This window comes from Sminthopsis crassicaudata, chromosome 6, assembly GCF_048593235.1.
Source record: "Sminthopsis crassicaudata isolate SCR6 chromosome 6, ASM4859323v1, whole genome shotgun sequence".
NCBI classification, from domain to species: Eukaryota; Metazoa; Chordata; class Mammalia; order Dasyuromorphia; family Dasyuridae; genus Sminthopsis; species Sminthopsis crassicaudata.
The window spans coordinates 138,717,805-138,743,626 of record NC_133622.1 but is presented as its reverse complement, the minus strand read 5'-3'; the positions used below and the strand labels follow the sequence as shown (position 1 = coordinate 138,743,626).

Genomic DNA, 25,822 nt, shown 5'->3' with positions numbered 1-25,822 from the left:
AATAAATTGTGGTATATGAATGTTATGCAGTATTATTGTTCTGTAAGAAATGATCAGCAGGATGATTTCAGAGAGGCCTGGAGAGACTTACATAAACTGATGCTAAGTGAAATGAGCAGAACCAGGAGATCATTATACACAACAACAAGAAGACTATAACGATGATCAATTCTGATAGACATGGCTCCCTTCAACAATGAAATGATTCAAACTAATTCCAATTGTTCAGTGATGAAGAGAGCAGTCTACATCCAAAGAGAGGACCATGAGAGCTGAGTGTGGACCACAACATAGCATTCTGACTCTCTCTTGTTGTTTGCTTGCATTATCTTTTCTTTCTCAGGTTTTATTCCTTATTGATCTTATTTTTCTTGTGCAGCAAAACAACTGCATAAATATGTATACATATATTAGACTTAACATATATTTTAATACATTTAACATGTATTAGACTACCTGCTCTCTAGGGCAGGGGGTGGGAAGAAGGAGGTGATAATTTGGAACAGAAAGCTTGGCAAGGGTCAATGTTGAAAAATTACCCATGCATATGTTTTGTAAATAAAAAACTTTAATTAAAGAAAGAAAGAAAGAAAGTGATGGATCAGTGATATAGGTTAGGTACCCAAGGCATGGTAATCAATGACTATAGTAACCCATTATGTGATAAACCCAAAGACTCCAGCTTCAGAATTCACTATATGACAAAAGCTTCTAGGAAACTGGAAAATAATGTGGCAGAAATTAGGCATTTACCAAGATCTCACACCAAGATAAGATTAAAAAAAAAAAAAAGCCTCTCCCACCCAAAAGAAATACATCAAATGGAGCCCCACCCAAAGAAAAGCTCACAGAAATCAAAAAAAGACTTTAAAAATCAAATGTAAGCAACTGAGGAATTTTTTAAAATAAAAACAATCCAAAAAAAATGAGAAGATTTTGAAAAGATAATCAAACAACTGGAAAAGGAGATCCAGAAACCGTAGAGAAGAAAATGACTTATTAAAAATTCAACCTGAGCAAAGAGAAAACCATCAAAGTTATGAGACCAAGAAATAATAAAAATAAAATAACAATAATAAAAGAAATAAAATAATAAAAAATGAATAAATGGAGGAAAAAGTGAGATGTCTTATAAGAAAAGCAATTCAACTGGAGAACAGTTCAAGAAGAGAAAACATAAGAATAATTAGACTATCTGAAAGCTACAATTAAAAAAAAAAGAATCTTGATAAAATAATACAAGGAATAATTAAAGAAAATGTCCTCCACATGTGCAAAAATATTTGAAGCAGCCCTTTTTGTGGGAACTGGAAAGTGAGTGGATACCCAACAGCTGGAGAATGGCTAAATACGTTACGATATATGAATTTATGGAATATTATTCTGTAAGAAATGATCAGCAAAATGATTTCAGAAAACAAGATAGAGAGGCTTACATGAACTGATGCTAAGTGAAATAAATAGAACTAAGAGAATATTGTACACAGCAACAAGATTATGTGATAATCAACTCTGATGGACGTAGCTCTTTTCAAAAATGAGGTGATCCAGGCCAATCCCAATAGAGTTGTGATGGAAAAAGCCATCTGTATGTAGAAAGAAAACTATGGAAACTGTGGATCACAACATAATTTTTTCACCTTTTTTGTTGTTTGCTTCCTTTTTATTCCTTTTTGATCTGATTTTTCTTGTACAACATGATAAATGTGGAAATATTGTAGATTTGCATATTGTATTGTAGATTGCATGTTTAATACATGTTGGATTACTTCCTTTTACATGAGGGATGGGGAAAAGGGAGGGAGAAAAAATTGGAACACAAAATTTTGCAAGGGTAAATGTTGAAAACTCTCTTTGCATATATTTTTTAAAATAAAAGCTATCATTTGAAAAAAGAAAGAAAGAAAATTTTCCTAAAGTGTTAGAATAGGAGGGGAGAGTAGAAATAGAAAAAAATCTGTTAATAACAAACTGAAAAAAATCCTTTTATTACTAATAATTAGGGTGTTCAAAAATAGACAAGAAAAAGAAAGTAGAGTAGAGCTATATATGAAGTGATTCTAAAAAGCAAAATCATGTATGAGTGAGGTGCAAGAGGAACAACTGACAGAAAACTTAGATGGGGAGCAAGACTTGTAGTTCTGGAATCCTACTGTTATTGAGAATGAGTTAAAAAGGGAACAATGCATGTGTGTGTGTGTGTGTGTGTGTGTGTGTGTGTGTGTGTGTGTGTATAATTCTTCTAAATTTATGAAGAAATAAAAATGAGGGAATAATAGAGAGTAGAAGGTTGTATAGATTAATGATAGAGGAAAGGGTGGAGGAGAGGATAAGGGAGGTATCTTTGGAGATGAGAGGAGATTAAACAATAGGAGGGTAAGGTGATGTATAGAAGTAGGGCACAGGAGTCAGGAGAAATAGGAGAAATAGAAATACATACAAACATAAAACAAAGATTAGGAGTAGAATATATTATTTTTTAAAAAGCAGAGGTAGTAATCATGATTTCAGACAAAGTTAAAACTAAAATAGATTCAATCTAAAGAGGTATATTATTCAATACTGTTTTAAACTGTTTAAAATAATTAGACAGTATCAAGTTGGAATATTGCTGTGGTATAGGAAATGATGAATTAATGGAGTTAGAAAAATATGGAAAGACTTGGACTTATGAAGGAAGATGTTTTCCCACCTTCAGACCAATAGAGGACCAATGAGCAATCTTGTACCAATGCATGTGAATGAATATGTGTATGATTTTATATATATATATATATGTGTGTGTGTGTGTGTGTGTGTGTGTGTGTGTGTATATATCTATGTGTGTGTATATGTGTATGCATATATAGGTATATGCATGCATAAACATACATTTTATATATATATGTGCTCTTAATTATAACTTTGAGGAGGAGGGAGAGGAAGAAGGAAAAAAAACTAGGAATTCTTAATACATTTCATTAAATATCCATTTTTGTTTCTGAAGTTTTTATGAGTATATTTTATGTAATTCTAGCTCTTTTGCCTTCTGAAATATCATATTTCAAGCCCTCCACTTTTTTATTCAGCTACCAAATTTTGTGACTGAATATTTGAATGAATATTTGAATGGTTTTCTTTCTGCTTTCAATGTTTCTTCTCACTGGGAGCTCTGCAATTTGATTTTAATATTATTGAAAGTTTTCATTTTGGTATCTCAGTATATGATTAGTAGATTCTATTTTCCTTCTAGTTCTAAAAATCACTTGGCAGTTTTCCTGCTTTTGTGGAGATATGGATTATGAAATATTTATTAAATTATTTCTACTGGATCTATTTTTCAAGTTAGGTTTTTTTTTTTTCCTGACAAATATTTTAATTTTTTTTCTTTTTTTATCCTTTAACTCTTTTTATGTCTCAGGAAATCATAAGCTTTTCCTTGACCAAGACCAATTTTTAAGAAATTATTTTATTTAGTGAAACTTTGATTCCCTTTTTCCATTTGGCCAAATCTGCATTATAAAGAGTTAATTTCTTGTTACATGCTTTTAAAAAAATTTTCAACATTCATTATCTTTATTTTGAGTAACATATTATATCCCATTCTGAAACTTCTCTACTGTCTCAATTGAGGAGTCTAGCAATACTATACCCATTATACATGTGAAGTGATGCAAAATATATTTCTATATTAGTTATGTTGCCCCCCCAAAAGCAAGAAAAGAAAAGAAAGTGAAAAACAATATACTTTAAATAGAATCAGAATTCATCACATCTATCTCTTGAGGTGGATAGCACTTTTCATTATAAGTCCTCTGTAATTACCATAAAATTTTTGTAATGATCTGCCTATTAAAGTCTTTAACAATTTGTCATCATAATATTGCTGTGACTGTATATATTTTTCTACTTATTCTTTTCACCACAATTTGCATTAGTTTATATATTTACCCTTGTTACTTCTAAAATATTTTCCTCCTCACTTACATGTAAAAAGAATTAAAACTCATTTTATATAAGTTTTGAGCTTCAAATCCCATCCTTCTTTTTCTCCCATTCCATCTCCCTGAATTGCCAAATAATCTGATATAGGTCATACAAGGCAATCATGTAAAATATATCCATTAGTTATTTTGAGCATGAAGACAAACAGAGAAAGAAAGAAAGAAAGAAAGAAAGAAAGAAAGAAAGAAAGAAAGAAAGAAAGAAAGAAAGAAAGAAAGAAAGAAAGAAAGAAAGAAAGAAAGAAAGAAAGAAAGAAAGAAAGAAAGAAAGAAAGAAAGAAAGAAAGAAAGAAAGAAAGAAAGGAAGGAAGGAAGGAAGGAAGGAAGGAAGGAAGGAAGGAAGGAAGGAAGGAAGGAAGGAAGGAAGGAAGGAAGGAAGGAAGGAAGGAAGGAAGGAAGAGAAAGGAAGAGAAAGGAAGAAAGAAACAGGTGTGAAAATAATATACTTCAGTCTGTAGTCAGGCAAAATCAAATCTTTCTCTGAAGGTGAATATCAATTTTCATCATTGAGTTCTCTGGGATTGTCTTGGATAATTTTATTGGTGAGAATAGCTTTGTCATTTCCAATTCTTCACTGTACAATAACGTTATGTCCAATATTCTCCTGGTTTTATTCATTTCACTTTGCATCAGTTCATGTCTGTCTTTCTAGGTTAATTGTTCAGTCAATTTTCCAATTGACTTGAATTGAATTGACATTGAATTGACAATTGAATTGAATTGAATTGACAATTTCACTTCATTTCTAATTCTTAGCTACCACAAAAAGATCTGCTATCAATATGTTTGTACAAATAGATAATTTTGCTCTTTTGGGGATATAGTCCTAGCGGGAGGATTGTTGGGTATGTGATGGCCCTTTAGGCATAGTTCCAAATTGCTTCCCAAAATCATTAGATCAGTTCACAACTCCACTAACACTAACTGCTAGTGTCCCAGTTAGTCTCCCAGTTTTCCCTCATCCCCTCCGATATTTAGCAATTTCTTTTTTGTCATATTAGCCAATTTTATAGGTGTGAGGTGATACTTTAGAGAGATTTTAATTAATATTTCTCTAACTAATAAAGAAATATTACTAATAATGATTTAGAGACCCTTGTTATTTTTTATGACAAATCAGTATTCCACCATGATCACGCACCACAACTTTCTCAATTATCCTTCAATATTCCCTCACTTTCTAATTCTTTGCCAACAACAAAAAAAGCTGCTATAAATATTTTTTATATTTGTAATTTTTTTCCTCTACTTTGATCTCTTTGGAATACATACTAAGTAGTAGCATTGCTGACTCAAAGACTATCTAGAGTTTTATAATCTTTCAGGCATAGTTCTCCAGAATGGTTGGATTAGTTCATAACTCCACAAAGTTCTACGAGCATACCTGTTTGTTTGTTTTTTTTTCATATTACCTCCAGAATTTGTCATTTATTTCTTATAGAGGATTTGGACCTTTAACTCCTGGCTGCATTTGGGATTATTGAACTGAACTGAAACTAAGGCTGCCTCCAGAAGCTCCCTAAGAGATCTGCTCACAGAGAATAATTATAATTTAGAGAAAAGAACATTATACTGTACTATATTTTCATCCAAAATAAAACAACATACTATGGCAGTATATGTAGAATTACAAGCCATACATGTATCATTGAATCAAGCAATCTGCAAATACCTATCATTTACTAGACACTATTCTAGGTACTAGAGATACAGAGACAAATTGAAATAATTCCTGTCTTCATGTAATATATATTCTATCAGATCATTGTTTTAATGAATATTTTTACTATATTGTCAGGCACAAATACTCAGATTTTTTGCATACGGCACATATTGTTATGTCAATATAACTGGTTTAATAAAAATAAATTTAAAAAGTTGTAATATAGGTAATTTGTAATTACAAACATTATTGAATGAAAAAATACATACTTTCTTAAAGACCATGCCTTCAATTCTATTTTCTTTTTTTTCATTTTGTTTCCATCTTCTTTTGGGTTTCATAAGAAGTACAGTACTTATCTAGAAAGTAAGAATCATATAACCATATTTAAATATGAAATCAATCAAATGTAAACACATTTGTCTAATGAATAAAAGGACAGTTTACAGCCCTTGTCAAATGTAGGTAATTCTCAATTTTCTGAATGAATAGAAAAGGAAGGATGATTATCCAGACAGCACATAATATTGGTTATGATTTCCTTACTCATTATTAAAGTTAGCTTGCAAGGCATATGTCATACTGGGATTATTTTTCTTGAATATTACTATTTTATCAGAAATTTAAAATTGCCCCAAATCAAATAATATCTAGTTACAAAATATATTTGATGCTTACTTTCATTTTATTTATTGGATAGGTATTAAAGTAGTCAATATATTGCTCTTTTTCTGGATTAGGATTTTTTACACATATGTTCTACACAATGGAACAAATTTTTACACAATATAAAAGCATATAGTATAATATAAAATACTGTTAATTTCACTGAGAGCAAAAAATACTATTATTCTCAGAAAAGAATCAAACATAATATTTATGTAGTCTGATATTTATAAATACAAAATGTTCTATTTATTCACATATGCAACTTTGTTGTACCTCTTCAAGATGAAGAGGAAAATGTTTTATCACAATTATATTCCCAATTATCATTAAGAAAATAGGCAATTTTCAATGACAAATTTATAAAATAATTTATCATTTTCATTGATAATTTTCCTTACAAGAAGATTTTTGAAGTCAGAGATCCAGTTTTATAATCTTTAAGGTTTAAAAAATGATTAGGAAAATGGAGGACTTCCGGCCAAGATGGCGGCGTGGAGGCAGACAGCTGCTTGAGCTCCTCGTTTTCTCTCAGAACTTACTTCATGACAAGCCTCTGACTTAATGCTGGAACCAGAAAGAAATCCACAAATTATCACCAAGAGAAGACATCCTTGAAAGTCGCCAGAAAAGGTCTGTGTTTGTTCGGGGGAGGGTCAATCAGACTGGGCGCAGACTGAGGGCAGACAGCCAGAGCAAGACAGGCAGCTCACACAGCTCAGACCTGAGGGGGAGGGCTGTGATCTCTGCCGTTTCTGTGAAAGGGCTTTTGCCCCAGTGTGGATGCTCCGTCTTGGCAGCAAGCCAGGAGCGGTGGAGAGGGTGTAAACACCGGAGGTGAAGATTAAAACCCCAGAAAGCCAGCGTCTCTCAGAGCCCGGCCACCCCCAACCCCCACCTGGACTGACTCAGCGTGTTCTCAGAGCCTCAGAGCGCAGACTCAGTACAATCATTGCTGTTCTGTTAGTGGCTCTCTGCTACCCTACCCCCAGTCTGTAGAGGAAGCTCATTAATACCATCCAGCCCTATCCCCCGCAAAACAGACCAATTGTTTCTCTTGTCAGTTTGTTTTCTTTGATTCCTACTCTGACAAAATGAACAAAAAATTCAAAAGGGCTCTAACCATTGACAGCTTCTGTGTGGAGAGGGAGCAGACTTCAAATGCTGAGGAGACTAGGAACAGACTGTCCCCAGATGTATCCCCTGGGAGGGATATAAGCTGCTCCTCAATACAAAAGAACCTCATAGAGGAAATCAAAAAGGCTCTCACAAGAGAGCTGGAAGAGAAATGGGAAAAGGAAAGGGAAGCTTGGCAAGAGAGCCTGGAGAAGTCATCCCATGCATTCAAAGACAGAGTGGATAAAGAAATCAAATCATTGAGAAACAAGATTAGTGAGCTGGAAAAGGTAAACAACTCTAAGGAAAACAGGATTAGTGAGCTGGAAAAAGAAAACAGCTCTCTAAAAAATAAAATGGATGAAATGGAAAAAAACTCCATAGAAGGTAAAAACTCAATTGGACAATTACAAAGAGATATAAAAAAAGTGAGTGAAGAAAATACATCATTGAAAATTAGACTGGAACAAGTAGAAATGAATGACTCAATGAGAAACCAAGAGGTAGTCAAGCAAAACCAGAAAAATGAAACAATTGAAAAGAATGTCAAGTACCTTACCAGAAAGATAACAGACCTGGAAAACAGATCCAGGAGAGACAATTTGAGAATAATCGGACTCCCTGAAAAATGTGAGGAAAAAAAGAGCTTGGACACCATTTTCGAGGAAATTATCAAAGAGAACTGCCCAGACGTTTTGGAAACAGAGGGTAAAATAGACATTGAGAAAATTCATCGATCACCTACTGAAAGGGACCCTAAAATCAAAACGCCAAGAAATATAGTGGCCAAGTTCAAGAACCATCAGACAAAGGAAAAGATATTGGAAGCTGCTAGAAAAAAACAATTCAGATATAGAGGATCCACAATAAGGATAACACAGGATCTAGCAGCGTCCACATTAAAAGAACGCAGGGCCTGGAACATGATATTCCGAAAGGCTAAGGAACGTGGTATGCAGCCAAGAATAACTTACCCAGAAAGAATGAGCATCGTTTTCCAGGGAAGAAGATGGACATTTAACGAAATAAATGAATTCCATCTATTTTTGATGAAAAAACCAGACCTACATAAAAGGTTTGATCTTCAAATACAGAACTCAAGAGACTTCCAAAAAAGGTAAAAAGAAATCTTGAGAACTATACTTCTGTCAAAAAAATATGTAAAGAACATATGTACAATTTGTCTTAGAAACTAGAGGTGGAAAGGAGATTATATCATAAAAAAGTATAAAGTGGTGGTACTACATCTCATGAAGAGGCAAAGGTAACCTATTATATCTGAGAGAAAGAAAGGAGGGAGATGAACATAGCGTGTATCAATAGACATATTCGATTTATGGTGAAACTTCTTCCACTTCATTGAAAAGTGAAAGGGAAGGAGTAAGCTAAGGGGAAGGGAATACAGTAATTTCGAGGAAAAGGGGTAAAATAAGGGGAGGATCTTTAAGGTGGGGGAGGGATCCTAAAAAGGGAGGGCTGTGAAAAGCAAGTGGTGTTTACCAGTTTAATACTGGATAGGAGGGTAAAAGGGAAGGAAAGGGGAAAAGCATAAGCAGGGGTTAATAGGATGGCAAGCAATATAGAATTAGTCCTTCTAACCATAAATGTGAATGGGGCAAACTGCCTCATAAAGAGGAAGCAGTTAGCAGACTGGATTAAAAGTCAGAATCCTACTATATGTTGTTTACAGGAAACACACCTGAAACAGGATGAGACATTCAAACTAAAAGTAAAAGGGTGGAGCAGAATCTATTATGCTTCAGGCAAAACCAAAAAAGCAGGAGTAGCCATCCTCAACTCAGATCAAGCAAAAACAAAAATTGATCTAATTAAAAGAGATAAGGAAGGGCATTATATCCTGCTAAAGGGAAGCATCAATAGTGAAGCAGTATCAATATTAAACATGTATGCACCAAGTGGTGCAGCATCTAAATTCTTAAAAGAGAAATTAAGAGAGCTGCAAGAGGAAATAGATAGCAAAACTATAATAGTGGGAGATCTCAACCTTGCACTCTCAGAATTAGATAAATCAAACCACAAAATAAATAAGAAAGAAGTCAAAGAGGTAAATAGAATACTAGAAAAGTTTGATATGATAGATCTTTGGCGAAAGCTAAATGGAGACAGAAAGGAATATACTTTCTTCTCAGCAGTTCATGGAACCTATACAAAAATTGATCATATACTAGGGCATAAAAACCTCAAAATCAAATGCAGTAAGGCAGAAATAGTAAATGCATCCTTTTCAGACCATAATGCAATCAAAATAACATTTAATAAAAAGCCAGGGGAAAATAGACCAAAAAATAATTGGAAACTAAATAATCTTATACTAAAGAATAATTGGGTAAAACAGCAAATCATAGACATAATTAATAACTTCACCCAAGAAAATGACAATAATGAGACATCATACCAAAATGTGTGGGATACAGCCAAAGCAGTAATTAGGGGAAGTTTTATATCTCTACAGGCCTACTTGCATAAAATAGAGAAAGAGAGGGCCAACGAATTGGGTTTACAACTAAAATTGCTAGAAAAGGAACAAATTAAAAACCCCCAGACAAACACAAAACTTGAAATTCAAAAAATAAAAGGTGAGATTAATAAAATTGAAAGTAAAAAAACTATTGAATTAATTAATAAAACTAAGAGTTGGTTTTATGAAAAAACCAACAAAATAGACAAACCCTTAGTAAACCTGATTAAAAAAAGGAAAGAGAAAAAGCAAATTGATAGTCTTGAAAATGAAAAGGGTGAACTCACCACTAATGAAGAGGAAATTAGAACAATAGTTAGGAGCTAGTTTGCTTAACTTTATGCCAATAAATTCAATAACTTAAATGAAATGGAAGAATACCTTCAAAAATATAGCTTGCCCAGATTAACAGAGGAAGAAGTAAGTAGTCTAAATAGTCCCATCTCAGAAAAAGAAATAGACCAAGCTATTAACCAACTTCCTAAGAAAAAGTCCCCAGGACCAGATGGATTTACAGGTGAATTCTACCAAACATTTAAAGAACAACTAACTCCAATGCTATGTAAACTATTTGAAAAAATAGGGATTGAAGGAGTCCTACCAAATTCCTTCTATGACACAGACATGGTACTGATACCTAAACCAGGTAGATCGAAAACTGAGAAAGAAAACTATAGACCAATTTCCTTAATGAATATTGATGCTAAAATCTTAAATAAGATATTAGCAAATAGACTTCAGAAAATCATCCCCAGGATAATACACTATGACCAAGTGGGATTTATACCAGGAATGCAGGGCTGGTTTAATATTAGGAAAACTATTAGTATAATTGACCATATTAATAATCAAATTAATAAAAACCATATGATCATCTCAATAGATGCAGAAAAGGCATTTGATAAAATCCAACATCTATTCCTACTAAAAACGCTTGAGAGTATAGGAATAAATGGACTATTCCTTAAAATAATAAAGAGCATATATTTAAAACCTTCAGTAAACATCATATGTAATGGTGATAAACTAGAACCTTTCCCTGTAAGATCAGGAGTGAAACAAGGTTGCCCACTATCACCATTACTATTCAATATAGTACTAGAAACTCTAGCCTTGCCAATAAGAGCCGAGAAAGAGATCCAAGGAATTAGAGTAGGAAATGAAGAAATCAAATTGTCACTTTTCGCAGATGACATGATGGTATACTTAGAGAACCCCAAAGACTCTGCTAAAAAGCTATTAGAAATAATTCAGAATTTTAGCAAAGTCGCAGGATACAAAATAAATCCACATAAATCCTCAGGATTTTTATACATTACCAACACAATCCAACAGCAAGAGATACAAAGAGAAATTCCATTCAAAATAACAGTCGATAGTATCAAATATTTGGGAATATATCTACCAAAGGAGAGTCAGGAATTATATGAGCAAAATTACAAAACACTTGCCACAAAAATAAAGTCAGATTTAAATAATTGGAAAGACATTCAGTGTTCTTGGATAGGCCGAGCGAATATAATAAAGATGACAATACTCCCCAAACTAATCTATTTATTTAGTGCTATACCAATCAGACTCCCAAGAAAATATGTTAATGACCTAGAAAAAATAACAACAGAATTCATATGGAACAACAAAAGGTCGAGAATTTCAAGGGAATTAATGAAAAAAAAATTAAATGAACATGGCCTAGCTGTACCTGATCTAGAACTATATTATAAAGCAACAGTCACCAAAACCATTTGGTATTGGCTAAGAAATAGACTAGTTGATCAGTGGCATAGGTTAGGTTCACAGGGCAAGATAGTGAATAAAAATAGCAATCTAATCTTTGACAAACCCAAAGATCCCAAATTTTGGGATAAGAATTCATTATTTGACAAAAACTGCTGGGAAAACTGGAAATTAGTATGGCAGAAAGTAGGCATGGACCCACATTTAACACCACATACTAAGATTAGATCAAAATGGGTCCAAGATTTAGGCATAAAGAACGAAATCATAAATAAATTGGAGGAACATGGGATGGTTTACCTCTCAGACTTGTGGAGGAGGAAGGAGTTTGTGTCCAAGGGAGAACTAGAGACCATTATTGATCACAAAATAGAACATTTTGATTACACCAAATTAAAAAGTTTCTGCACAAACAAAACTAATGCAAACAAGATTAGAAGGGAAGTAACAAATTGGGAAAAAATTTTTACAGTTAAAGGTTCTGATAAAGGCCTCATCTCCAAAATATACAGAGAATTGACTTTAATTTATAAGAAATCAAGCCATTCTCCAATTGATAAATGGTCAAAGGATATGAACAGACAATTTTCAGATGATGAAATTAAAACTATTTCCACTCATATGAAAGAGGGTTCCAAATCACTATTGATCAGAGAAATGCAAATTAAGACAACTCTGAGGTATCATTACACACCTGTCAGATTGGCTAAGATGACAGGAACAAATAACGATGAATGTTGGAGGGGCTGTGGGAAAACTGGGACACTGATGCATTGTTGGTGGAGTTGTGAAAGAATCCAACCATTTTGGAAAGCAATCTGGAATTATGCCCAAAAAGTTATCAAAATGTGCATACCCTTTGACCCAGCCATACTACTACTGGGCTTATACCCCAAGGAACTACTAGAGATGGGAAAGGGTCCTGTATGTGCCAAAATGTTTGTGGCAGCCCTTTTCATAGTGGCTAGAAGCTGGAAGATGAATGGATGTCCATCAATTGGAGAATGGTTGGGTAAACTATGGTATATGAATGTTATGGAATATTATTGTTCTATAAGAAATGACCAACAGGAGAAATACAGAGAGGCTTGGAGAGACTTACATCAACTGATGCTGAGTGAAACGAGCAGAACCAGAAGATCATTATACACTTCAACAATGATACTGTACGAGGATGTATGCTGATGGAAGTGGATTTCTTCAACATAGAGAAGAGCTAATCCAATTCCAATTGATTAATGATGGACAGAACCAGCTACATCCAGAAAAGGAACACTGGGAAATGAATGTAAACTGTTATTTTTACCTTCTGAATCCAATTCTCCCTGTGCAACAAAAAATTCGGTTCTACACACATATATTGTATCTAAATTATACTGTAATATATTTAACATATATAAGACTGCTTGCCATCTGGGGGAGGGGGTTGGGGGAGGAAGGGAAAAAATCTGAATAGAAGTAAGTGCAAGGGATAATGTTGTAAAAAATTACCCATGCATATGTACTGTCAAAAAATGTTATAATTATAAAATAAAATTAAAAATTAAAAAAAAAAAAAGGAAAATGGAGCTGTTATAATGCTTTCCACATAGCTAGGGGAGAAAGATATTATTATTTTAATTAATTTTTAATTTAATTCATTTTTTGTATAAATTCACTTTTTTACATATTTCCTTATGAATCACATTGAAAGAGAAAAATTAAATCAAAAGGGGAAAAGTAAGAGACAAAGAAAACAGAAAAAAAAAGTGAACATTAGCATGTCCTGATTTATATTCAGTCTCCATAGTTCTTTCTCTTAATGTGGTTTGTATTTTCTATCCAAAGTTCATTGGCATTGCCTTGGTTGACTAAACCATTAAGAAGAACCAAGTATGTCATAGTTGATCATTGTACAATCTTGCTGCTACTGTGCATCAGTTCTTGCTAATCTTTCTAGGCAGTTCTAAAATCAACTTGTTTAGCATTTTTATGGAACAATATAGAACAATAATATTCCATTACTTTTATATATATGTGTGTATGTGTCATAACTTATTCAGTCATTTTCCAATTGCTAAAAATCCACTCATTTTCCAATTGTTACCATAAAAGAGCTGCTACAAACTTTTTTGCAAGTGGGTTCTTTTCCTCCTTTATGATTTCTTTGGCATACAGACTGAATAGTAGTGCTGTTTTTCTCATTTCTAAAATACAGAGAGAATTGATTCAAATTTATAAGAATTAAAGCCATTCTCCAATTGATAAATGGTCAAAGGATACAAACATAATTTTCAGATGAAGAAATGGAAACCATTTCTAGTCATATAATACTCTAAATCATTATTGATCAAAGAAATGTAAATTAAGACTACTCTGAAGTATCACTACACACCTCTCAAATTGGCTAGGATGACAAGAAAAGAAAATAATGATGAATGTTGAAGGGGATATGGGAAAACTGGGACACTAATACGTTGTTGGTGGAGTTGTGAAGTGATTCAACCATTCTGGAGAGTAATTTGGAATTATATCCAAAGGACTATCAAACTGTGCATACCCTTTGATCCAGCAGTGTCTACTGGGATTCATAAAAAATGGAAAAAGACCCACATATGCAAAAATGTTTGTGGCAGCCCTTTTTGTAATGGCAAGAAACTAGAAACTAAGTGCTAGAAACTAAGTGAATCTCCATAAGTAAGAGAATGGCTGAATAAGTTATGGTATATGAATATTGTTCATATAAGAAACTGTTCTATAAGAATTGATCAGCAGAATGATTACAGAGAGGCCTAAAGAAATTTATATGAACTAATGCTAAGTGAAATGAGCAGAATCAGGAGATCATTGTGCATAGCAACAACAAGATATTATGAAAATCAATTCTGATGGATGTGGCTCTTTTCAACAATGAGATGATTGAGGCCAGTTCCAATGATTTTGTGTGGAAGAAAGTCATCTATTGTGGGAACTAAGTGTAGATCACAGCATAGCCTTTTCACCTTTTTTGTTGTGGTATGCATTTTGTTTTCTTTCTCATTTTTTTCTTTTCTAATCTGATTTTTCTTGCACAGCACAATAATTGTAGAAATATGTAAAGAAGAATTGTACATGTTTAACATATACTGGATTACTTGCTATCTAGAGAAAGGAGTGGGGAAAAGGGGAGAAAATTTGGAATACAAAGTCTTCACAAGGACTGTTGATAAATTATACATTCATGTTTTGAAAATAAAAATAATTAATCTAAAAAATAAGTTTCTCTAAAAAACAAAAAGAAATGAGACTTTTATCACAAACATTGGCTGTAGAAAATTTTTCCCCATTTTGTGCTTTCCTTCTAATCTTGGCTGTGTTGGTTTTATTTGTGCAAAAACTTTAGAATTTAATGTAATCAAAATTGTCCATTTTGCATTTCATAATGGTCTCTAGTTCTTCTTTGTCCATCAATTTCTCCCTTCTCCAAAGATCTGATAGGTAAACTATCCCCTTCTCTCTATTTGTTCAGTGTCAACCTTTATGACTACATCATGTACCTATTTTGACCTTATTTTAATCTAGGGTATCAGATGTAGGTATATACTGAGTTTCTGACATATTATTTTCCAGTTTTCCCAGAAATTTTTGTGAAACAGTGAGTTCTTATCCCAGAAACTGGAGTGTGGTGGTTTATCAAATACTTGATTACTATTGTTATTGATTACGGTGTCATGTGTATCTAACCTATTCCATTGATGACTGCTGATTTATAGTAGAGTGTTACATATGATACTATTAGGCCACTATCTTTTCTATTTTTTTTCATTAATTCCCTTGATATTCTTGAGCTTTTATTCTTCTAGATGAATCTTGTTATTATGTTTTCTAACTCTATAAAATTACTTATATGGCACTAAACAAGTAGACCAATTTAAATAGATGTTATTTTATAAATCCAATTAGAACAAAGAAATGTATGAAGTAAAACTTCATTTATTTACATATAACTTTTTCTCAAAGAACTTCTGCATTTATGAATCTTCAAAGGAAAAGCATCTTTAAAATAAGGAAATTTCTAAGAGGAATTTTCAGATCTGACAAAACATTATCCTAGAAAACAAAAAAGATTGAGTCAGTGCCTAGTCACTGGAATAAATACACACTTGGAAATTACACTCTGTTTTACTTATAATCAGAAAAACATGAGATGGATCAAATTATGAATTGTTCAAGACAATGAATGTCTCATATACATAGATACAATGCGTCATTGAAACCTAATGTTTGCATTAGAGGGTAGTACAGAAAAATGAATATGTATGGAGGATGCTTAATGTCATTTCAGCATTCATTATAACAAATCTTTTGAGGGGCTATGTTGACAGGAGAATATCATTTGCAGAGATAAATATGAAGTGAAATTATGTAAAGTTATCAATGCATTCCATGAAGGTGGGATAATAAATACAATTATTCCTTGTAAATGATCAAGTACATTGCAAGAAACTAATTGTGAATTCTGATGCTTTTGATTTCTGGTTAAAACTACTAAATATAGGACAAGATGGAAAGAATGAGAAATAAGCAATGAGGAATATAAATAGTTTCAAGTTTTGAGTTTCTATAAATTTGAGAATTATGAGACATACTATAACTGCAAGCACATATTAAAATGATTTTAATTTTCATTTCTCTCTTGTTTATCATGGACTAGAAGAACAAGATAACATCAGCAAAATCAAATCGAAATAAACAAAATTCAAGAAGAAAATAAAATATACACATTTTAAATGGCCCTTGTTCTTAATGAAGATATTGGGTATGTTATTAAAGTGCTTATTTTAAAAATAAAATGAATTCTTAAAAAAAAAAGTTACTTGCAATAATGCCCTAAATGAACTAATATTACTACAATGGAATTAAAATGTTAATTTATATAATTTTGTAAAACACTAGACAGATGGATTTAATAATACCAAGGCATTTCTGAGATTGGGAAACCTGCAAAGAACAAATTTCCCCAGCAATTCTTCCATTCCTTCACATCAGCAATACCTGGCTGAGTATATGCAGTTCTTTCAACATTCCACAATCTTTTTCTTTGATACTTGTTTCATTTAAGTATCCTGGCTGGATCTTGTTTCTTCATTCATAGGTTCTATGATCTTCTCACTTCTCAAGATTTCCTTTCTATTATATGGTTAACAAAATTTGAGCTTGAATAGGTTTATAAACTTGGATAATTGATCTTGAAAAAAAAACTTGTGTTACTATTTCTTGAATCCCTCATTGATTGAATCAATTCCTTTGAAGATACATAGGTAACAATAAACATAAATATGAATGAAAGCTTTTGAAGTAATAATTAATGTAGAATACTTATTCACATTTAAAGTTTAATCTGTTAATCATAGACTTAGATTCTTTCTCCAAAATACAAAAAACATTTTAAATTAGTGAACTATTTCAATTAAAACTAATTTGCCAGTCTACATCTTAATGGGGCTTTATAAAAGGCCATAGGTTTGTAGGGCTAATTGCTCTCCTATGATATCCACTGAGGTCTAAAAGAGGCGAAATTAATTTGAAAGAGACATTTTAAAAAAAAAAGCATGACTTCATTTACATATTATATATGTAAAAGTAAATTTTGTCTCTTTGTTAATAAAAGATATGCTCTGTTCAAATGGAAAATATTTTCCTAAAATAATCTCCTTCTTAAACTAACTTTCCTTAAAATACTTAAGATAATCAGAAGAATTTATAGAATAAAATGTACATGGTTTATGTAATCTTTGTGTACAACTACATATGTATCAGAGAAAAAGAAAAAAAAATAACAGATACTATTCCAGACATAATTTGAATTAACAAGCATTCCTCTTGCCCCTGTCCTAGGAATCAGCTTTGGAAAGATATCATTGTGTGAAAATAGATAAATAATTATTAACCATAGGATTGTCTTAAAAACTGAGAGATTTCAGTATAAAGGAATGAATTGCCTTATAGAAAACATAATTTTCTTCATGTCATTCTTTATTATATATATATATATATATATATACATATATATAATGTGCATATATATACATAATATACACAAATTGCAAATTATTTATGGATTCAAATATATTATTATATGCATACACATAGAAAGGATTTCATAAAGGACTTCTGATTTTCAGGTATTCTACTATGCATAATTAACATGTGTGACCTCTTCCCCTCTTAATTTACACTTAAAGTAATAATGCTTGAAAATTTTGCTGGAAATATTGATACAAAACAGCTCCAAGATGATATTTCTACAAAATATCTCCCCATTTAATAAAAGCTTTGTCCAAGATACTTTTCCTAATGTTTCAACTTTAAAAAAAGGTTTTCCTAAAAATTACTATTGCTTAAACATCTAATTAAGAATAGCTTTCATAATTAGATTTATTTAAAAGTATGATTCCATATTATTTTTCTGTAAGAAATGATAAGCAGGATGATTTCAAAGAAATCTGGAGAGACTTACATGAACTAAAGTTAAGTGAAATGAACAGAACCAGGAGATCATGTTATGTGGTAACAAGAAGATTATATGATGATCAATTCTAATGGATGTGGCTCTCTTTAGACCAGTTCCAATGGTCTTGTGATGAAGAGAGCCATCCATACCCAAAGAGAGGACTGTAGAAACTGAGTATGGGTCACAACATAGCATTTTCACTCTTTTATTATTGTTTGCTTCCATCTTATTTTTTTCTCATTTTTTCTGTTTTGATTAATTTTTTTGTGCAGCAACATAATTGTACAAATCTGAATAGAATATCAGAATACAAATAAGATGAATTTTTGAAGCTTTTTTCCAACTTGGAGTTGTTTGATATTCCCAGCCAAGAAGTAAATTTTTATGTCAAAACAAAACTGACATTCCATTGTTAAATTTTCAGTGTGAACAATTACCATTATGAAACCAGTAGATGATACAAATCAAGGGTTCATTTGTTGTTTTTTATTGTCTAGACTTAATGAATTGATGAAAATAATTAAGGAGATCAATATTAATGTTATTTTTTTTTCAGAGAGTTGGTTACATTTACCAGCACCCTCTTTTTTCAACAACATCACACTGTGTAATTATAAACGCATTATTTGTAGAAAGAAAAGCATTTGCCACTGCATTACTATAATCTTTAATTTATAAAATAACTTTTAAAATCCCTAAAAGTAAAATTTTTGGAGGAACAGAGATGTCACTGGTCACTAAGTTTTGAGTACTCTCTTAAGTGAAACATCCACAATTGCTTCTTCTGTTTTGATGGCTTCTGCTATTTTTTTGGTACTTCAAGAGACAAGTTGGATGTAGACTTGATAACTCAGATAAAAGATAATGATTTCTTATAGGAGGAGAATTATATCTGATCTTTTGGGTGATGCTTTTGACTTATAACTTTATTTCAAAATATAGCCTGCAGTAACAACCACAAAAAGTAAAAGCAGACAAAAAAAAAAAAAAAGCAAAAGCAACCCTTCCCCAAAAAAAGCAAAAAACAAAGGTATTAGAAAAGAACATGTGGCATGCAAAAGCAAAAACAAAAACAAACAAAAAAACTGACATTATCACTAACAATAACAGCCACAAAGGGTTACATAATATACAAAGCATCTCTTTCATATCAGTAGATGTGTGACTTTTTAAATATTCACAATAATATGATTAGGCAAAATTCATCACTAAAATTCTGAGAACAATAAAATTATAGAATTACTTATTTACTTCAAAATGATCATTTCAAATAATTCATTCAATATGATTTTATAATTCAGAAATAACCTAAAAGATTATTTTAATATGTAATAAATACAAACATGTGAGGTTGAAAAGAGGGTGATTCAGCTGATTGCACAAACAGATAATTTTAGAAATATTAATTTCATAATGTGGGACACCACAGGGGTGGCCTACAAAATAGAATAATTTAAAATACCAAAGCCATCTCAATGTCATAGAATCCTCTAAATAGGCTGCAATAGAAAGAGGTTCATTACAAGACTTATTTAGAGGTTCTGGTGATTGTTTTACAAAATAATGCTATGCATATTATATAAATGTAATATATTATATATAGACATATATTTGGATACAGAGAGAGAGGGGGGAGAGAAAGGGATAAATACAGACAGACAGAGAGAGAATACACACATACATAATGTTATTAAGGAAGATCAAAATAAGCATGAGATGATTTTTGACCTCAAGGAACTTATTATTCAGTTCAGGATATGTTACATAAATATAAACTTTTAACAGAAATAGAAAACTCAGATAATATTTTTAACCAAGTAAAATTCAGCATACTTTTTAAATTCAACCTAACAATTAGTAAATGCCTACTCTATGCTCCATGATGATTGCTGGTATATGTAACTCTTTGTATAGGCAATAATTTAGTTCTATATAAGCCAATTGAATATATATTAAATGCCTGCTCTCTATCAGGCACTGTGCAAGATACTGGCAATACAAAAAAATGAAACAGCTTCTGCTCAAAGGACCTTATGGCTTACTGGATATTATAGTAGACCACATATATACAAATGAATGGACACAAAATATATGCAAGATTGTAGAGGGCCGCAGATAGTAGGGGAACTCTGGTTAAGGTATAAGACCCTTTAGCCCAGAGGAAATCAGCTAACAATATCTGGTTTGGCTCCTCATTTCCCTTAGTGTTCACACCTTTTCCTGAGAAGTCAAGGAAGGCATGAGTACCTATATTCTACTTGAAGCAAGGATACTTACAGCAGGGTTTTACTCAGTATGATTGATGAGATAATGGTTCTCTAGCTTGCATATACTTGGTATGATATGGTGATATAATGGTTCTACAGTTGGCACATGCTCAGTGTGCTGTAGTGATGTAATCATACTAAGTTATTTAAGGGCTGAGAGAACTGGAGAAGGAGGGAGTGTGTGCTCAAGTTCGATCTCAGACTCAGACACACAGACACAGACACAGAGGAGACTCCAGACTCCAGACTCCAGATTCCATCTTTGACCATCCTCGTGGTGGCTCTCCTGCCTTCATCATTTCTCCACCTAATACCGAGGCCCATCCAGAAATACTCCAGAAAGGACATTAAAGTAATTCATTAAAGTAATTTAAAATAATTTCAAGGTACACTAACAATTGTGTTATATATGGCATGTGGCATACAAAAAGGAAAAACTTCAGATAGTAACATAAGAATTCATCATTGAAAAGAACTTAGAATGAAGCACATAATAGGAAGTAATTAGGCTAATTTGATTATTTAATGGGAAATTATCAGATAATTTTCAAAATCAAAAATTAGAATGGAATTTTCACATTGAATAAAAAAGAAATACAGTAAAATATCAGAAATTATTAACCAAATTAAAATGAACATTTTAAGCAAATGGATAGTTAATTTAATAAAATACAAAGACTTACATAATAGGAAATAAATTATGCAACCCCATTTCAAAATGAAAAAAAAAATGAACATGGTTTTTAAAATATCCCCAAAAGGATCCAGATTAATTTAGGAGTTTAAGGTACCAAACAATTAAAGAACAAAAAGTTTGTGAATTGCGTGAAAATTTTGAAAAGTCAACAAGATGAAAAGCATTTATCTATTTTTGCAAATCTCTTTAATGTCTTGTTTTATAGAAGAGAGCTAGATTCCCAAATCTTCTATTACTATATGTTGTTTTAAATGAAGAATTTAAGGAATTTTTATCAAAAGAAATATTTAATAAATAAATAATATGTAAGTAGCATACTATGAAAATAGTTTTAAACTCATTAACTTCTGTTTTATGAGAAATGATCAAGAAAATGATTTTAGAAAGGCCTGGAGAGACTTACATGAACTAATGCTAAGTGAAATGAACAGAACCAGGAGATTACTGTACATGGTAACATCAATATCATATGACAATCAATTCTGATGAATGTGACTCCAACAATGAAATAATTGATGCCAGTTCCAATTATCTTGTAATGAAAGAGTCATCTACACCCAGAGAGAGGACTGTGGGAACTGAATGTGGATTATAACATTCTCGAAATGTTTTTGTTGTTGTTATTTGCTTGCATTTTGTTTTCTTACTCATTTACTTTCTTTTTTTGATCTCATTTTTCTTGTGCAACAAGAGAATTGTATAAATATGTTTATACATGTTGGCATTAACATATATTTTAACATGTTTAATATATACTGGATTTCCTGCCAGCTAGGAAAGGGTGTGGGAGGAAGGAGGAGAAAATCTGACTGTGCAAGAGTCAATGTTGTCAAATTATTCATGCATATGTTTTGAAAATAAAAAGCTTTTTTAAAAAAAGAAAAAGCAAATACATCTTAAAACAAAAAATAAAAACAAAAACAGAACTCATTAATCTTCTGAAATAATTTTAGGGACATCAAGAGATCTATAGGCCACATTTGAGAACTTTTGTTACATAAAAAAATAACATTTTTATGACCATAAACCTATATAATAAAGGCCTTGGCCAAAATACAATAAACCAATTGCATTAAAAATAAAAACTGATGTTGATGAGGATGATGATGATGATGATGATGATGATGACATTGATCTCAACCAATGAGATCAATGTTATCTCAACCAATTAAGAGAGTGCCCCAAACAATGATTTTAAGGACTAACATTATATTTATGAATGTCTACAAAACATTTTTGCACAAAAAGGAAGAAAAAAAAGACAATCATTGCTTTGAGTATACTCATTTCATGACCAACAGGATGATTTCAGAAAGCCCTGGAGAGACTTACATGAACTGATGTTGAGTGAAATGATCAGGACCAGGAGAACATTGTATATTTCAATACCAGTGCCATATGATGATCTATTCTGATGGATGTGACCATTTTCAACAATGAGATGAACCAAATTAGTTCCAATAGAGCAGTAATGAACTGAACCAGCTACACCCAGCTAAAGAACTCTGGGAGTTGACTATGAACCACTACATAGAATTCCTAATCCCTCTATTTTTGTCCCCCTGCAGTTTGGATTTCCTTCATAGGCTAATTGTACACTATTTCAAAGTCTGATTCTTTTTGTACAGCAAAACAACTGTCTGGACATGTATACATATATTGTATTTAATTTATACTTTAACATATTTAGCATGTATTAGTCAACCTGCCATCTAGAGGGGATGGAAGGAGGGGAAAACTTAAAACAAAAGATTTGCCAATTATCAATGTTGTAAAATTACCCTTGCATATATCTGGTAAATAAATACTATTAAAATGTATACTCATTTCAGGCTTCTTTGCCTCCTCTTCAATAGACTTAATCTTTCCCTTATCCAGCTTTCTTTTATGTTTGCTATTCCCCCATGATAATGCAAATCCTTGAGTGTAAGAAGTTCATTCTTTGATATTATTGTTGAACCTTCATTTCCAAAGAAGACCAATGACATCACAAAGGTGATATCTTGACTCACATGTGAATTTAACTTTTGCGAATCAGAATTATACAAAGTGATCATCCTCACTCTCTTCTAAAGTCACTAAAGTCTAATGGCAAGACAAAAGTCAAGATAACTGATGATAGATCAGCATGCAGTGCCTGGGTACCTTTGATGTCTAACTAAGTTTAAAAAGTTCCACAGTACCTATTTTAACAGCTTCATGGCTGTTGGAAGAAATTGTTCTCATCTACTTATTCACATCTTGGTGTAGATATCCTACTAATTTACTGAAGAGTTTGAAGTCTGTCTCTTAGATTCAATCTGGTTTAGCCCAAATGCTGAAATAGTTTACTCAGGTGTGACCACTGCACATGATACAACTTCTTGGAGCCACAGATCAGGGTAGGTCATGTTTGATCAAAAAGGCTCAGAAAGCTCTCATATTTGGTCATATGATGTATTGTAGCCATATTGCTAAATAATAAGCATTTAATTTATATATTATCTATCTATACCTACTGACAATAATACTTCAGTTTATATAATTTACAGATTTAGTGAAATACTAATTCAACTAATATGAAATATATTAAAAACATAGAACTAGAAAAAATAATTTCATCTACACTATTTAGAGAGTCATTTGTTTATTTCTATTTGAATTTTATTTGTTTTTTCTTTTAAAACTATATTTATTTTTTCACAATTACATGTAAAAAGTTTTCAATATTCATTATACAAAAGTTGAGCAGTATAACAGGCTATATATATGGAGTCATGTAAAACATATTTCTGTATTATTTGCTGTGAAACAAAACAGATTTCAAAAAACAAGAAAGTAAAAATTTTAAAAATTTTCCTTGATGTGCATTCAGATTCTATCAAACAATCCTTTTTCTGGATATAGATAGCATTTTGTCATAAATCTTTGGGAATTGTATAGCTGAGAAGTACTAAGTTATTCATAATTGATCATCATATAGTATTGATGTTACTGTATTTGATGTTCTCCTGATTCTGTTCATTTTCTTTGTATCACTTCATTTAAGTCTTTCCAGGTATTTCTGAGATCACGATGCTCTTTATTTCTCATAATACAATTGTATTTTATTAAAATAAGACACAGCTTGTTCAGCCATTCCCCAATTAATAAATATCCTGGACATTTCCAGTTCTTTCCCATCACAAAATAAATGATTATGTATTTTGTGTATATAAATGTATTTATATGTATTTTATATGTAAGTCTTTTTCTTATCTTCTAAAATTTTCTTTATGATCTATTAATCTAGTAATGTTATTTCTAGATCAAAGGTTATGCATGGCTTTATAAACCTTGGGATATAAACCTAATTTGTTATCTAGAATGGTTGAATCAGTTTGCAACTCCAACAACAAAAACAAATATTCTGTCTCAGTTTTCCCATATCCCCTTCAATATTTGTCATGTTCCTTTTCTGTCATATTAGCCAATCTTGTAAGTGTAAAGTGACATCTTAGAGTTGTCTTAATTAGCATGTGTCTAATCAATAGTGATTTAAAATATTTTGTAATGACTGTAGATAACTTTAATTATTTCATCTGAAAACTACTTGTTCATATCATTTGATCATTTATCAATTGAGGAATGTCTTATTTTTTTTTTTTATTTCGTATTTCATTTTTTTTTATTATATATATACATATATTTTATAATATTATCCCTTGTATTCATTTTTCCAATTTACCCCCCCTCCCTCTATTCCCTCCCCCCGACGACAGGCAATACCATACATTTTACATGTGTTACAATATAGTCTAGGTACAATACATGTGTGCGAATATCATTTTCTTGTTGCACAATAAACATTAGAATCCGAAGGTACATGCAACCTGGGCAGACAGATATTAGTGCTAACAATTTTCATTCCCCTCCCAGTGTTTCTTCTCTGGGTGTAGCTACCTCTGTCCATCATTGATCAACTGGAAGTGAGTTGGATCTTCTTTATGTTGAAGATTTCCACTTCCATCAGAATACATCCTCATACAGTATTGTTGTTGAAGTGTACAGTGATCTTCTGGTTCTGCTCATTTCACTCAGCATCAGTTGATTTAAGTCTCTCCAGGCCTCTCTATATTCCTCCTGCTGGTCATTTCTTACCGAGCAATAATATTCCATAACCTTCATATACCACAATTTACCCAACCATTCTCCAACTGATGGACATCCATTCATCTTCCAGTTTCTAGCTACAACAAAAAGAGCTGCCACAAACATTTTGGCACATATATGTTTCTTTCCGCTCTTTAGTATTTCTTTGGGATATAATCCCAGTAGTAGCGCTGCTGGGTCAAAGGGTATGCACAGTTTGATAACTTTTTGGGCATAATTCCAGATTGCTCTCCAGAATGGCTGGATTCTTTCACAACTCCACCAGCAATGTATTAGTGTCCCAATTTCCCCACATCCCCTCCAACATTTATCATTATTTGTTCCTGTCATCTTAGCCAATCTGACAGGTGTGTAGTGGTATCTCAGAGTGGTCTTAATTTGCATTTCTCTGATCAGTAGTGATTTGGAACACTCTTTCATGTGAGTGGATATAGTTTCAATTTCTTCCTCTGAGAATTGTCTGTTCATATCCTTTGACCATTTATCAATAGGAGAATGGTTCGGTTTCTTATAAATTATGGTCAGTTCTCTATATATTTTGGAAATGAGACCTTTGTCAGAACCTTTGTTTTTAAAAATATTTTCCCAATTTGTTACTTCCCTTCTAATCT

At 32.0% G+C, this 25,822-nt stretch overlaps 1 long non-coding RNA gene across 1 annotated transcript in view; it reads right to left on the bottom strand.

Moving 5' to 3' along the window:
* Window positions 1-25,822, bottom strand: part of LOC141545703 (uncharacterized) — a 129,474-nt gene that overhangs the window by 16,370 nt on the left and 87,282 nt on the right. Inside the window, exon 2 of the long non-coding RNA XR_012483121.1 lies at window positions 5,916-6,005. This is a non-coding gene — a long non-coding RNA (uncharacterized LOC141545703). The remainder of the gene's footprint in view (window positions 1-5,915; window positions 6,006-25,822) is intronic.